Source organism: Peromyscus leucopus, chromosome 20, assembly GCF_004664715.2.
Source record: "Peromyscus leucopus breed LL Stock chromosome 20, UCI_PerLeu_2.1, whole genome shotgun sequence".
In the NCBI taxonomy this organism is placed as follows: domain Eukaryota; kingdom Metazoa; phylum Chordata; class Mammalia; order Rodentia; family Cricetidae; genus Peromyscus; species Peromyscus leucopus.
The window spans coordinates 24385979-24396737 of record NC_051080.1 but is presented as its reverse complement, the minus strand read 5'-3'; the positions used below and the strand labels follow the sequence as shown (position 1 = coordinate 24396737).

At 46.8% G+C, this 10759-nt stretch overlaps 1 long non-coding RNA gene across 1 annotated transcript; it reads right to left on the bottom strand.

The window, feature by feature from the left end:
* Window positions 1-3626: 3626 nt before the first annotated feature.
* LOC114697692 lies at window positions 3627-9809 on the bottom strand. Its single transcript, XR_005089564.1, has 3 exons — window positions 8041-9809; window positions 7270-7452; window positions 3627-4122 (listed from the first exon to the last, which is right to left on the bottom strand). It is a non-coding gene; the product is annotated as an uncharacterized LOC114697692 (long non-coding RNA).
* Between the last annotated feature and the right edge of the window lie 950 nt (window positions 9810-10759).

Sequence of the window (10759 nt, the reverse complement as noted above, 5' to 3'; positions counted from 1 at the left end):
ATAGAATTTTCTAGGCTCTTGAACCAGTAAACTAGTACAACTTTCTTTGATGATTGAAATGTGTTTTGACTAGTCCAGTAGCCAATTGTTTATTAATGCCTGGAAATGGTGCTAAAGTGACATGTCTTTTTCTTCTATCTGACTTAAGCATGTGGAAACCGGCTGTTGAATGAAGCAGCCCATGTCTAGCCATGGAGAGCAATACTTCCTCCTGGCTCCCAGGCACTATTCTTATAGTACATACATCCTCAAGCCTCCCCTTTCTGTGTGGTCTTCAGTGGTAGTTGTCTTTTGTAGAGGTGCAGGACCCTATTGCAGGTGTGGGGAATGGGGGATTTGGGCCTCCAAGTCTGATGTTCAAGAAACGTCTGCTGTGGTGTGACTATGGCTCATATCCATACAAACCTGTGCCAAGGCTTCAGTCTGGAGTGCAATGTCAGAAGAGGAACCTAGTGGGAGATGCTTGGTCATGGTCACTTATTCCCTCCCAAGGACCTAGAATTACCCTCAAGTCCTGCCTCATGAAAGTGAGAAGCCTCCTAGCTGCATATAGCACTCAAAGACCTGCCCCATCTCAGAACAGAACCTCAGGAATGAATCATTGGCATTTTGTAGGAAGGAGTAAGTTCTAGCTCTTTGGGACTGGACCCATTACCTCTGGGTCAGGTTGGGTCATTTTGGAGGTGGTAAGGTTGAAACAGGGTCTCCATATATAAGGCTGGATGGAAACTGTTGTTAATCCCTCTGCCTCCCATCTTTCATGGTGGAATTACTGATGTGAACCCCTGGACCCAGCTGTAGAGCAGGTTGTTCAAGAGCTGGGTACACTCTTCCATGCCTGTGTACTCAGCCTGTGTTCACCACACACCGAGGCAGCACCGATCCCTCCCCAGATGCAGGCCCTGTTCTTGGATGCCCCACAGCCTCTGGAATCCTGAGCCAAGATAAACTTATTTCTTTATTTTTTAAAAAAAGTCTCCATAATTTCATTATACTACCACCACCATCACCAACAAAAACATAGTTAGATAACCTCCATTTCTTTGTTTTCTTGAAGTCAGTGTGTCCATGTTTTGCTGACTCAGTGGCAAGTTCAGTCGGAGTTACAAGTAAAGCATTCCAGCTCTCCCACTAATGCTAAGAGCTCAAGACTATGCAACAGGGACTAGACAGTATTCAAGGGTCCTCAGGGCAGGGCTACTTCTTGAAGGGTCTCCCAAGACAAGGAGAGGGGGCTGGGGACACAGCATCCCTCCTCCAGCTCGCTATGGAAGGGAAAAGAAATAACCTAGCTGTTCACAGCACCTGGGGACTTGCCCTGTCCCAGAACAGGTGGTACTCTCTCTATTTTACTTTTCCTTCCCTCCATTCTGGTATTCGGTATTCTTGGCCCAAATCTTTCATGCCTCCGGTTTTGCCAAAACAAAAACCAGCAAGGGCTGTGTCTCAGTTGGGGCTCGGTAACTCTAATCTTTGGGTGGAGGTCTCTTCTCAAACACTCTACTACAAATAAGATGAACTCCATGTTGAATACTGCAATATTTTGTCATTTCTCAGAGGTCTGTCATTGGTTGAGGACTATAGGGGATGTGGGGCGGGAGAGGGGGCGGGCGGGGAGGCATTCATGGAAAAAGATGAGGGGAAGAAAGACTGTAAGAGCCAGAGGATCAGGGAATTTGCTGTGGGATTGTGCCTCCTTATAGAGTCAGAAGCTACAGCCATAAAGTCTCACCCACCTGACTGCCTAAACACAGTAGACTTGCTAAAGGAGATGGGAGAAAACCCATGAGGCCTCAACCCTACACAAAGAACAACCGGCAACTAAGGAATGCCCCAGAGGGAGAAATAGTCCTCCCTAGGAAATAACTCCAGTTGTTATCTAATACCAAATGGTCAGCCCTGAAAACAGACATATTTAAGTAATATTATGCAGATTGAGGTTCTATTTAGGAATATGTATGTACATGCATGTATATATATATGCATGTAACAACAATTAATGAAGAAAGAAGAAAGGAAAAATGATATCATCATATTATAATCTCAAAAAATAAAAGTAGCAATAACAATTAAAATAAAATAAATAAAAGGATAAGGTCCTCTGGGGCTGTGGCAGGAGTTTCAACCTGACAGCCACCTTGTCATACCCATCACAGTGGTGACTGGTAACTTACTTTGTGTCTAAATACAATTCCTTTTTGGTATATCCATTACAAAGACAAGAAAACAGAAGTCTAAAGATGTTAGACAATATGGTCAGGGTTTCCTAGGATTCATGCACGTCTTCCTCGAGAAGCTTCAGGAGCTGTAGCCAGCCTGGAGACAGATGACGTCATTTATCAGGAAGGGGCAGGTACAGCACTGGTTTGCTCTGGAAATGAGGTGTTCCGGAGGTGACAAGCCAAGCCTTCCACCAGAAAAGGATCGAGGGGGGTGGCCCAAAGCCTGATTCATCCAGATGACATCATACATTTGAACAGCCAGCCAGCCTTGCTTCCCAAACAGCCAGACTATCTTTGGGCACGCACACCTCCATTCTATTAATAAGCAGCTTGAAGAAGCCGGCCAGGGTTACTCACCTGGTGATTAAGCCTGTATCATTCTTTGGAGTCCAGGCCCATGCTGCCCAGGGGCCAGGGAGGAGGTAGGAGCAGCCTGAAATCTTGTAGGACCGGATTTAGTCATAAGACCCGGTACCTGGGGCCAGGTGTACTCTCTGTGGGTGTCAGGTTCCTCCGGTGGCAGAGAGAGTACTGGCTTCAAGCATGTTCCCACCGACACTGCCTGCAAGAACGTGCTTAGAGTCACACAGGAGCTGAGGATTTGAGGACGGAGTGTGAGTTTAGGGATCATAAGACAAGGTAGTTTGCAGACTGCCTGACTTTCAGTTCCAGCTTTACTTTGCTACCTGGGACTTTCTGAGCAAATGACTTTTTTTTTTGTTTGTTTGTTTGCTTGTTTCCAGTCTTGGTATTTCCAGTCATAAAGTGGGGATGATTAAAAAACAAAACAAATCGAACACTCACTTCTTAGAAAGTTGTGAGGATGATGATGACGTCATGCAAAGGGCTTACAGTTTCCTTGGTACTCTGTGTTACTAAGGTACTCTGTTTTTATTCAAACCAGAGAACTTTTGGTGGTTCAAGACCTGCAATGTCTGCTGCTCGGCTTCCCTGCCTAAGTAAGGGTGATGTTGCAACCCTTCCTTGGTGGTCAGGCTGCTTCCTGTGTGTGTTGAGTGTTTGGAGTTCCTGGCAGACATTTAGTTATGGCAGGCCCGCGCATCCTTTGTTCCTGAGATCCCTTCAGCTCAGGCCTTTTGAGTTCCTGTGAGAGAGGGAACCGTGCTGAGCAAAGTCAGGCTAAGAGTAGGTGCTGTGGTGAGCCTAGAAGGCTTAGTGAACACCGAGTTACCAAAGGAGGGGTGAGCAACATTCCATCTTGGGGAGCTGGCTAAAGGGGGCCTGGGTCTGGGTCAGGCCTTCTAATGAGGAACATTCTAGATGTGTGACAAGTGGTGGTAGCTCTGACAGGGGGAAGAGCAGGATGATCTGAGAACCCTCTGGGAAAACATTCTGGGCACTATTTGGTCACAGTCATTCCATTCAACAACTAGAGGTGCCGATGGTATCTGTTTTCCCAGATAGCAGGTCCTAGAAATTAGCTGTGAGGGCCTCCTGTGAGTCACTTACCTATGCTCTCTCAGCCTGTTTCCTTGTGTCTGAGGACTGGAATTCTTGCTTCACAGGGTGGATGGAGAGAAGTCAGCAGCAAGACACTCTGGCTCTCGAGTGCTACATCCAGCAGCTACCAGATGTGACACAAGGCCTGGGTTATTTACAGCTAGGGCCATAATTATTTCCTACTTTCATGATTTTTCTCCTTGGCTAGTTCCTTGTTGGTTCAGAGAAGGGAGTAATATGGCCTAGCTTTCACAGCTCCTGCTGGGCAGAATCAGTGGCTTGATACCCAAGTTCAGGCTGGCTTCCTGTCTGGGAGCTGAGCAATGGCTTCCAAGTGTGGAATGGAGAAGAGGGGTGGGATGGGGGCTTTGATTCACAGGGATCTTGAGATGATATGTCTTGGTAGCAGGGCCTCTCATTTGTGATGCATGAGGGTCAACTATAAATACATGAAATAAATAACAACTTTAACTTCAGCAAAGAAGACAATTAAGAGCCGGAGTCAAAAGCAGGATTCTGGCTCTCCGCTTCTCAAGCAAGGAGGCATCTGGGCGGAGACAGGGATGGAGCAGCCTGCAGACACAGCTCTCTGGTTGCTTTTGGAAGGCTGAGTGCAACAGTGTCTCAAAAGTCATATAGACCCCTTGACCCAGAGATTTCCCCTTGACGACTCTACCTGAAGAGGTTACTAGTTCCTCTTTTAAACTCTGTGTGCAAGTACATGGGGCTAGGTAAGCCAGCACAGAAGCAGAAGCAGCCAAAGTCTGCCAGCAAGAGAACGTGTCTGCAGACATCATGGTGAGCAGTTGCTTGGCTCTCTGTCTCTCCCAGGGGGCTGCTGGATCCTGATGTTCCTCACCTAAATCTTTGATTATACCACATACCCAAGTGTGATGCTTTTTTTTTTGTTGTTGTTATTTTATGCACAGACTATTTTATAACGAGTGAAAAGGATGTGTGGGTAGATTTGTTAAATATAAAGGTGCTTCTAATGTGTGGTTATTAGAAAAAAAAGGGAGTTACATAAAAAGTAGATATACTTGGGTTGAGGGTGCAGGTTAGCCTAGAGAGACCTTTTCCATTACATACAAAGCTGTGGGTTTGATCCCCAGCACTGCATAAACTGGATGTGGTGGTATGCACCTGTAATCTCGGCACAGAGCAGCAGGTACACCCAAGAGGATTCAAAGTTCAAGGCCACCCTCAGCTATATGAGACCCTGTCTTGAAAAAAAAGAAAATTTCACAATCAGTTGTTTGCCTGGAGAAGTGGGAGGTGAAGATGATCAAGATACATTGCATGAAATTCTCTAAGAATTAATTAAAATATTAGAAAAACGTGATAAGTTTACACACAAACACACATGCAAAACTACAGAAAAATTTCTAGGAGGAGAAACTCAGAAATATAATAAAGATTATTTTTACATGAGGCATTGTTTTATGCTTCACTGTGTGTCTTATACTTTATATTTTGTTGTGATTTGTTTTTCAGATGTATGTGTATGTATGTGCTGTATTTATTTGTGTATGTATCTATGCTTAAATATGTGTGTAAGTATGTAGCATTTGCTGATAATTATACACAAAGCATTTCCTTCTAAAACCTTTAAACTTGCTAAGATGAACTTACCCATCATTTTTTACAGCACTTCCTGGTTTATGGGATGCTTTGGATTAAGCCAAGCGCTATTGATAGTTTGTGTGCTCAAGGCAAAGTCACTGTCTGCCTGTACAAATAAGAGCTTGGACCTGCGATAAAGTAGGACAGTCATGTGTTCTAGGTGGATGGGGCCACTCCTTCCTTGGGCATGGCCGTGGTAGGACATGGGAAGGCAGTGCCTGTTAGCCATGTTTCTTCTTCTCATTGGCCCTGGCTTGGCTCCCTCTGCCATCAACAGGGTTGTTGGTTGGATTTGCTATTTGGCCCAGTCACCTGATCACATCCCCAGATGGCTGCTTAGCAACCTTGCTGCCTCCAGGTCCTCTGTATCACCTTCCCTGGCAGAGAATTATACTTCCTGGTCATCTTAGAGAAGTGATCCTCAGTTTCCATGTCTTTGCAATGGGCTGCTGGCAGAGGCCATACTGCGCTTACCAGGGAGACAACCGAACTCTACCTCTCTACCCACTCCGTTAAATCTCTGCTGGATTTTGAGATAAAGGTTTGATGCTTTCCTCCTCTGGTCACTCCTATGTTTTGCCTAGATTCAGGGTGGTCAAGGACTCCAGCACCACACCCTACACATAGATGTTTGCTGTTTCACTTCTTGTGGCTGACTGAGTAAGCATCCCATCCTGCTCCTGTTGCTCAGTATGGACAATTTGCACAGAACCCCCTTCTCTTGTCTTTGACCCTAGTGGGAGTCAAAAGCATACACTGCCTGAGTCCCTGGTGAGGTGGGACTCACCATGCCTGTCCAGGGAAGATGCTGAGCTGAAGGCTCCTGGCAATGGTGACTCCAGCAGCCATTCATACTTAGCTTCAGAAAGCATGGCAAGGGTCCTGTGGGGATGGCTCAGTCCCAGAAGCCTTTTGCCTTGCAAGCATGAGGACCTGAGTTTAATCCCCAGAAGCCCGGTTTAAAAAAAAAAAAAAAAAGTTGGGTGTGGTGTCACGTGCTTATAATCCTGGCCAGTGCTGGGGAAGCAAAGACTGGCAGATCGCTGGTGCTTACTGGCCACACACACACTCGGGAACACACACACACACACACACACACACACACACACACACACAGAGAGAGAGAGAGAGAGAGAGAGAGAGAAGAAGAGAGAGAGAATGAGATAAAATAAAATGGAAAGAGCATGGTAAGGAAAAGAGAAGTGGGAAGACACCAGACTCCTCAGTTCTAAGAACATCCAACAGGAGGCCTTATTGACCAAGGTGGCATTTACTACTGGATCTAGCAAGGGGCAGGGCTACCTGACATGTAAGTCATCACATGACATGCTGGCAGGTGACGTTTGCCTTGTGATCCTGTTGGGGAGTTCCTTTTATGGTTTGCTGTGAAAACCCTTTTGTGTTTCCTGGCCCAGCCCCAGATGAGAATGTGCCAGTGACCTTGCCCTGGAGCCAGGTGGGAGATCAGTCAGGCTGGAGTGAACGTCTCTGCTTACAAAGACACTCCTTTGCTCATGTGACTCAATGAGCATCTCCATGGATACATTAAAGCCAACCTTGGAGGCAAAGAACAGGCTAAAACTTGGGAAATGCCGATGAGCCCTGACGTCTTAGGAACCTGGATGATGGGGTGGTGCTAAGCCCATTGTAGGTATTATGAGACTCAAGAGCATCCTTCTTTCTTTTCCTATCCCTCCCGCTCCTTTCCTTTCTCTCTCTTTCTTTCTCTCTCACTCACTCTCTCTCTCTTCCTTCCCCCCTTTTCATCCTCTCTTCCCTCCCTCATTCCTTCTCTTTTCCTCCCCCTCCTTCTTTCTTTCCCTCTTCCTTCTGTGCCCACCACCACCTCTCCTCCTTCTTTCCCACTCCGCTCTCCTTTCCTGCCTTCCTTCTTCTATTCCTTTCTTCTTCCCCTCTTCCTTTTCTCTCTTCTCTCCCTTAACCAACATCACTGAATGCTCACCTTACACATGCCGACACATTTCCTGGGTGGAGGAACCACGGTGTTCAGGAGTAAGTAAGCTCCACCCTATAGAGGCATAAGGCAGAGGTGTAAAAAGACGTTGCCATGACTGGCTGTGGCAGGGCCATGTTCAGCTAGAAGGGTCAGTTGTTGTTGGAGGTGGAACATCCAGTCAGGCGAGGCCTGGTAGGTAAGGAGAGCATGAAGTCAGGAAGCTCTGGATAGGTGGATGTTAAGCTCACAAAGCCTGGGGCTCTGCCTTCATCAGATCAGGAAGTCTCTAACTAACTAAATCACCTAATGGAAGTGTAATTTAATCGGTAAGGATGTGCCTGAGAACAAAGCCAACACCAAGCAAAACTGAGTCCTACAGACATCGGCCTAGAAAGATCTGACCCTGACTTTATCACTACAAGTAAGACAACCAACAACAAAACACCCGCTTTATTGCTCGGGACATTGGAAATTACATTGATGTCAGGTGTGCAGTACTAAGGAATTCTAACTAATAAGACACAGTGATGCTAAGCACTCAGGGCAGCATTTATCAACCTGTGGGGGTTCACATATCAGATATCCTGCATTTCAGATATTTACATTACAATTCATAACAGTAGCGAAATTATAGTTATGAAGTAGCAATGAAATAATTTTGTGGTTGGGGGTCACCACAACACGAGGAACTGTATTAAAGGATCGCAGCACTAGGAAGGTTGAGAGCCACTGGCTTAGGGGATGAGAAGTCGCAAGGTCACAGCCACCTGCTCTTACCCTGGCAGCTTCTGCTTCAGGTGATGTTTTCCAGAGGCCTTTCCCTCTGTCTCCACAGTAGGATGGATTCTTGGGTCTTTTGTCTGTGGTGCTGGGTCTCACCTCAGAAGATTCACAGTAGTTGCTTTCCTGATAGTCATGCCATAAAGGCTCTCAATAGGGCAAGAAATAAGTGTTTTTGTTAATCCTGCTATTCTCAGCCCCGCCCCCCTCCATACTGTGCCTGGTAAGTTGTAAATTGTCACCGGACAGGTGTGGGACTTAATTAAAAGTCTGCTTGGCAGAGATGGGGGGAGGTTTGCTGGGGGAACCCTCCTTTTGCATGGGCTCTGGAGGAAGATTAATAGGCCAGACAGGGCTGACTCAGGCTATTAGGAATAGCCCCCTTAGAATCTTACCATGTAGACCAGGCTAGCCTCAAGCTCATGACAGTCCTCCTACCTCGGTCTTCTCAGTGCTGGAATTCCAGTTCTGAACCACCATGTCCAGGTGAGGGTTCTCTTATCCCTGTCTTTGTGTGAGTCCCTGGAAGAAGACACCGCCCCGCATGTCTGTTTTGTGTGGGCTGGGGCTCTGCTCTGAGTTTCTGCCCTCCAGGTGGAGATCTCAGGACAACATCCATGCACAGCTGTCACTTAAATAATAGGTACTGCCTCAGACACATTTCCTGGTTTTTGTTTCTGCTATCAAGACTGCCACCCTCTCCCGTTTTGGGGAAATGGGACCATCCCCAGAAGCCCAAGCTTTTCTCTCCCTATCTGCATACTTCTCCAGCTAGCGGTATCTCTGTGAATGTCTTCCTCACCCCCATCCCCCCACACACTGTTGCTCCACCCACATCCTTCCTCCAGGGACACTTACTTCTCTTGTCCACTCCCCTATCCACACCTGAAGCTAACAGTTCCCTACTTCCTGCTCCTCCCTCCTTGAAGTGAGGCATAAGAGCATGGCATGGTGGGTGAAAGGTGAGTGGAAATGACCCAACTTCCAGGTAGGAAAGGTCATAGCCAGCCTCCGAGTGCTGGAATTACACTCTTCCTTTCTCCTTACTGCCACCAAGATTGAGGCCACCAAGATCTGTTACAACCTCATGGTTTCCTGAGCAGGCTACCGAGCAGGTCTCCCAGGAATCTTCTGTGCACGCTTTCTAAATCCATGTGAACCATATGCTAGATTGAATAGTAACCTCCAAAAGTATGCTTTCCCAGACTTTGCAAACTGTATTGCATTGGGGAACACTTGGTGTGGTTTGGTTTCATTTTCTGACAATTAGTTAAAATGAGGTGGTGTTAGTCGGGGTTCTCTAGAGGGACAGTACTCATTGAATAAGCATTACAGAATGGCTGGCTGCTTGCTAGGGAGACTGAGAACCCAATTAGGTGCCCAGTCTCCACAGCTGGATGCCTCAGCAGTCCTAATCTGCTGATGAAGGTGCGCAGGACTCCTGGAGAGCTCTTCAGTCTACACCAGAAGGCCTAAGAAGCTGGCTTCTAGTGTTAGTGAAAGGTGGCCAAAACAGACACAGTGGGACAAAGTCATCGGCCAGCAAGAAGTAAGCAAGACTCTTCGGGGAGAGTCTTCTTCCTGTCAGACAATTCTTGGAAATACACCACAGATGGAATCAGAGGTTATTGCCTAGTTGACTCCAGACCCAACTGAGTGAACAATCAAAATGAACCATTGTAGATAGGGACAGCAAGCTGCCTCAACAGGTAAAGGCCGATGTCACTCCATGATGCAAGCTTGGCAACCTGAGTTCCGTCTCCAGAACCTATAAAAAGATGGACGGAGACAAGTGACTCAAACAAAGTTGTCCTCTGTGGCCAGAGAGATCCACGTCAGGCAGGTCACAACTACTTGTAACTGCAGTTCCAAGGGATCTGACACCTTTTTCTAGCCTCCCTCAGGCACTGGTACACATGAGGCACACACACACACACACACACACACACACACACACACACACACACACAGAATCACACATATGAAAACAAGTTGTCCTTTTACTACCATACCATCACTGTGGTAGATGTGCCCCCACACATCACATGCATGCACATACACATACATGCAAGAATCATTGCATAACTATCACAGAGGTTTTTCTGGAAGAACACTTAAGAAGAGGAGACCCAAAGCCAGAGGGAAGGACACCTGGCAATGCCCAGGGACAAGCAAGGGAGATCAAGGACCATCAGTGACCCCAGACCCCAGACAAGGCTTCCCAAGAAGTAGACCCCATTTTGTGTCTTGACCCTGGCTTCTCTTCTCTGGAGCTGAGGGAGAATAAACTTCATGGCTTTATTTCCTCCAACCTGTGAGGCTTGGTTATGGCTGCTTTAGCAAGCTCCTGTAATTCAGAAGCTAGGAGACACTACCTTCTAAAGAACCAAATGTCATTTCTTCACTTACGCTTGAAGTATTCATTCCGTACCTGGAGCACAGCCTCTGTTTTGCCCAGTTTGAAGCCAGTTTTCTTTCACACGTTTCATAGTGGCTCACAGCTATTTGTCACAGAGAACGGGGTCATTTCCATAGGAACCCAAGATAGAAAGGCAGGTGTACAAGACACCACAGATCTCCACATTCTTCCCCAGGAGACCAGCCAGCCCTGGGGTCTCTCCCAGTCCCAGTACTCAACAGACTACAAGAAAGAAGGCCAGAAATAGATGAGTCCTGTAGTCATTTAGAAATCAAAGGTGTTGCCGAATAGAAATTT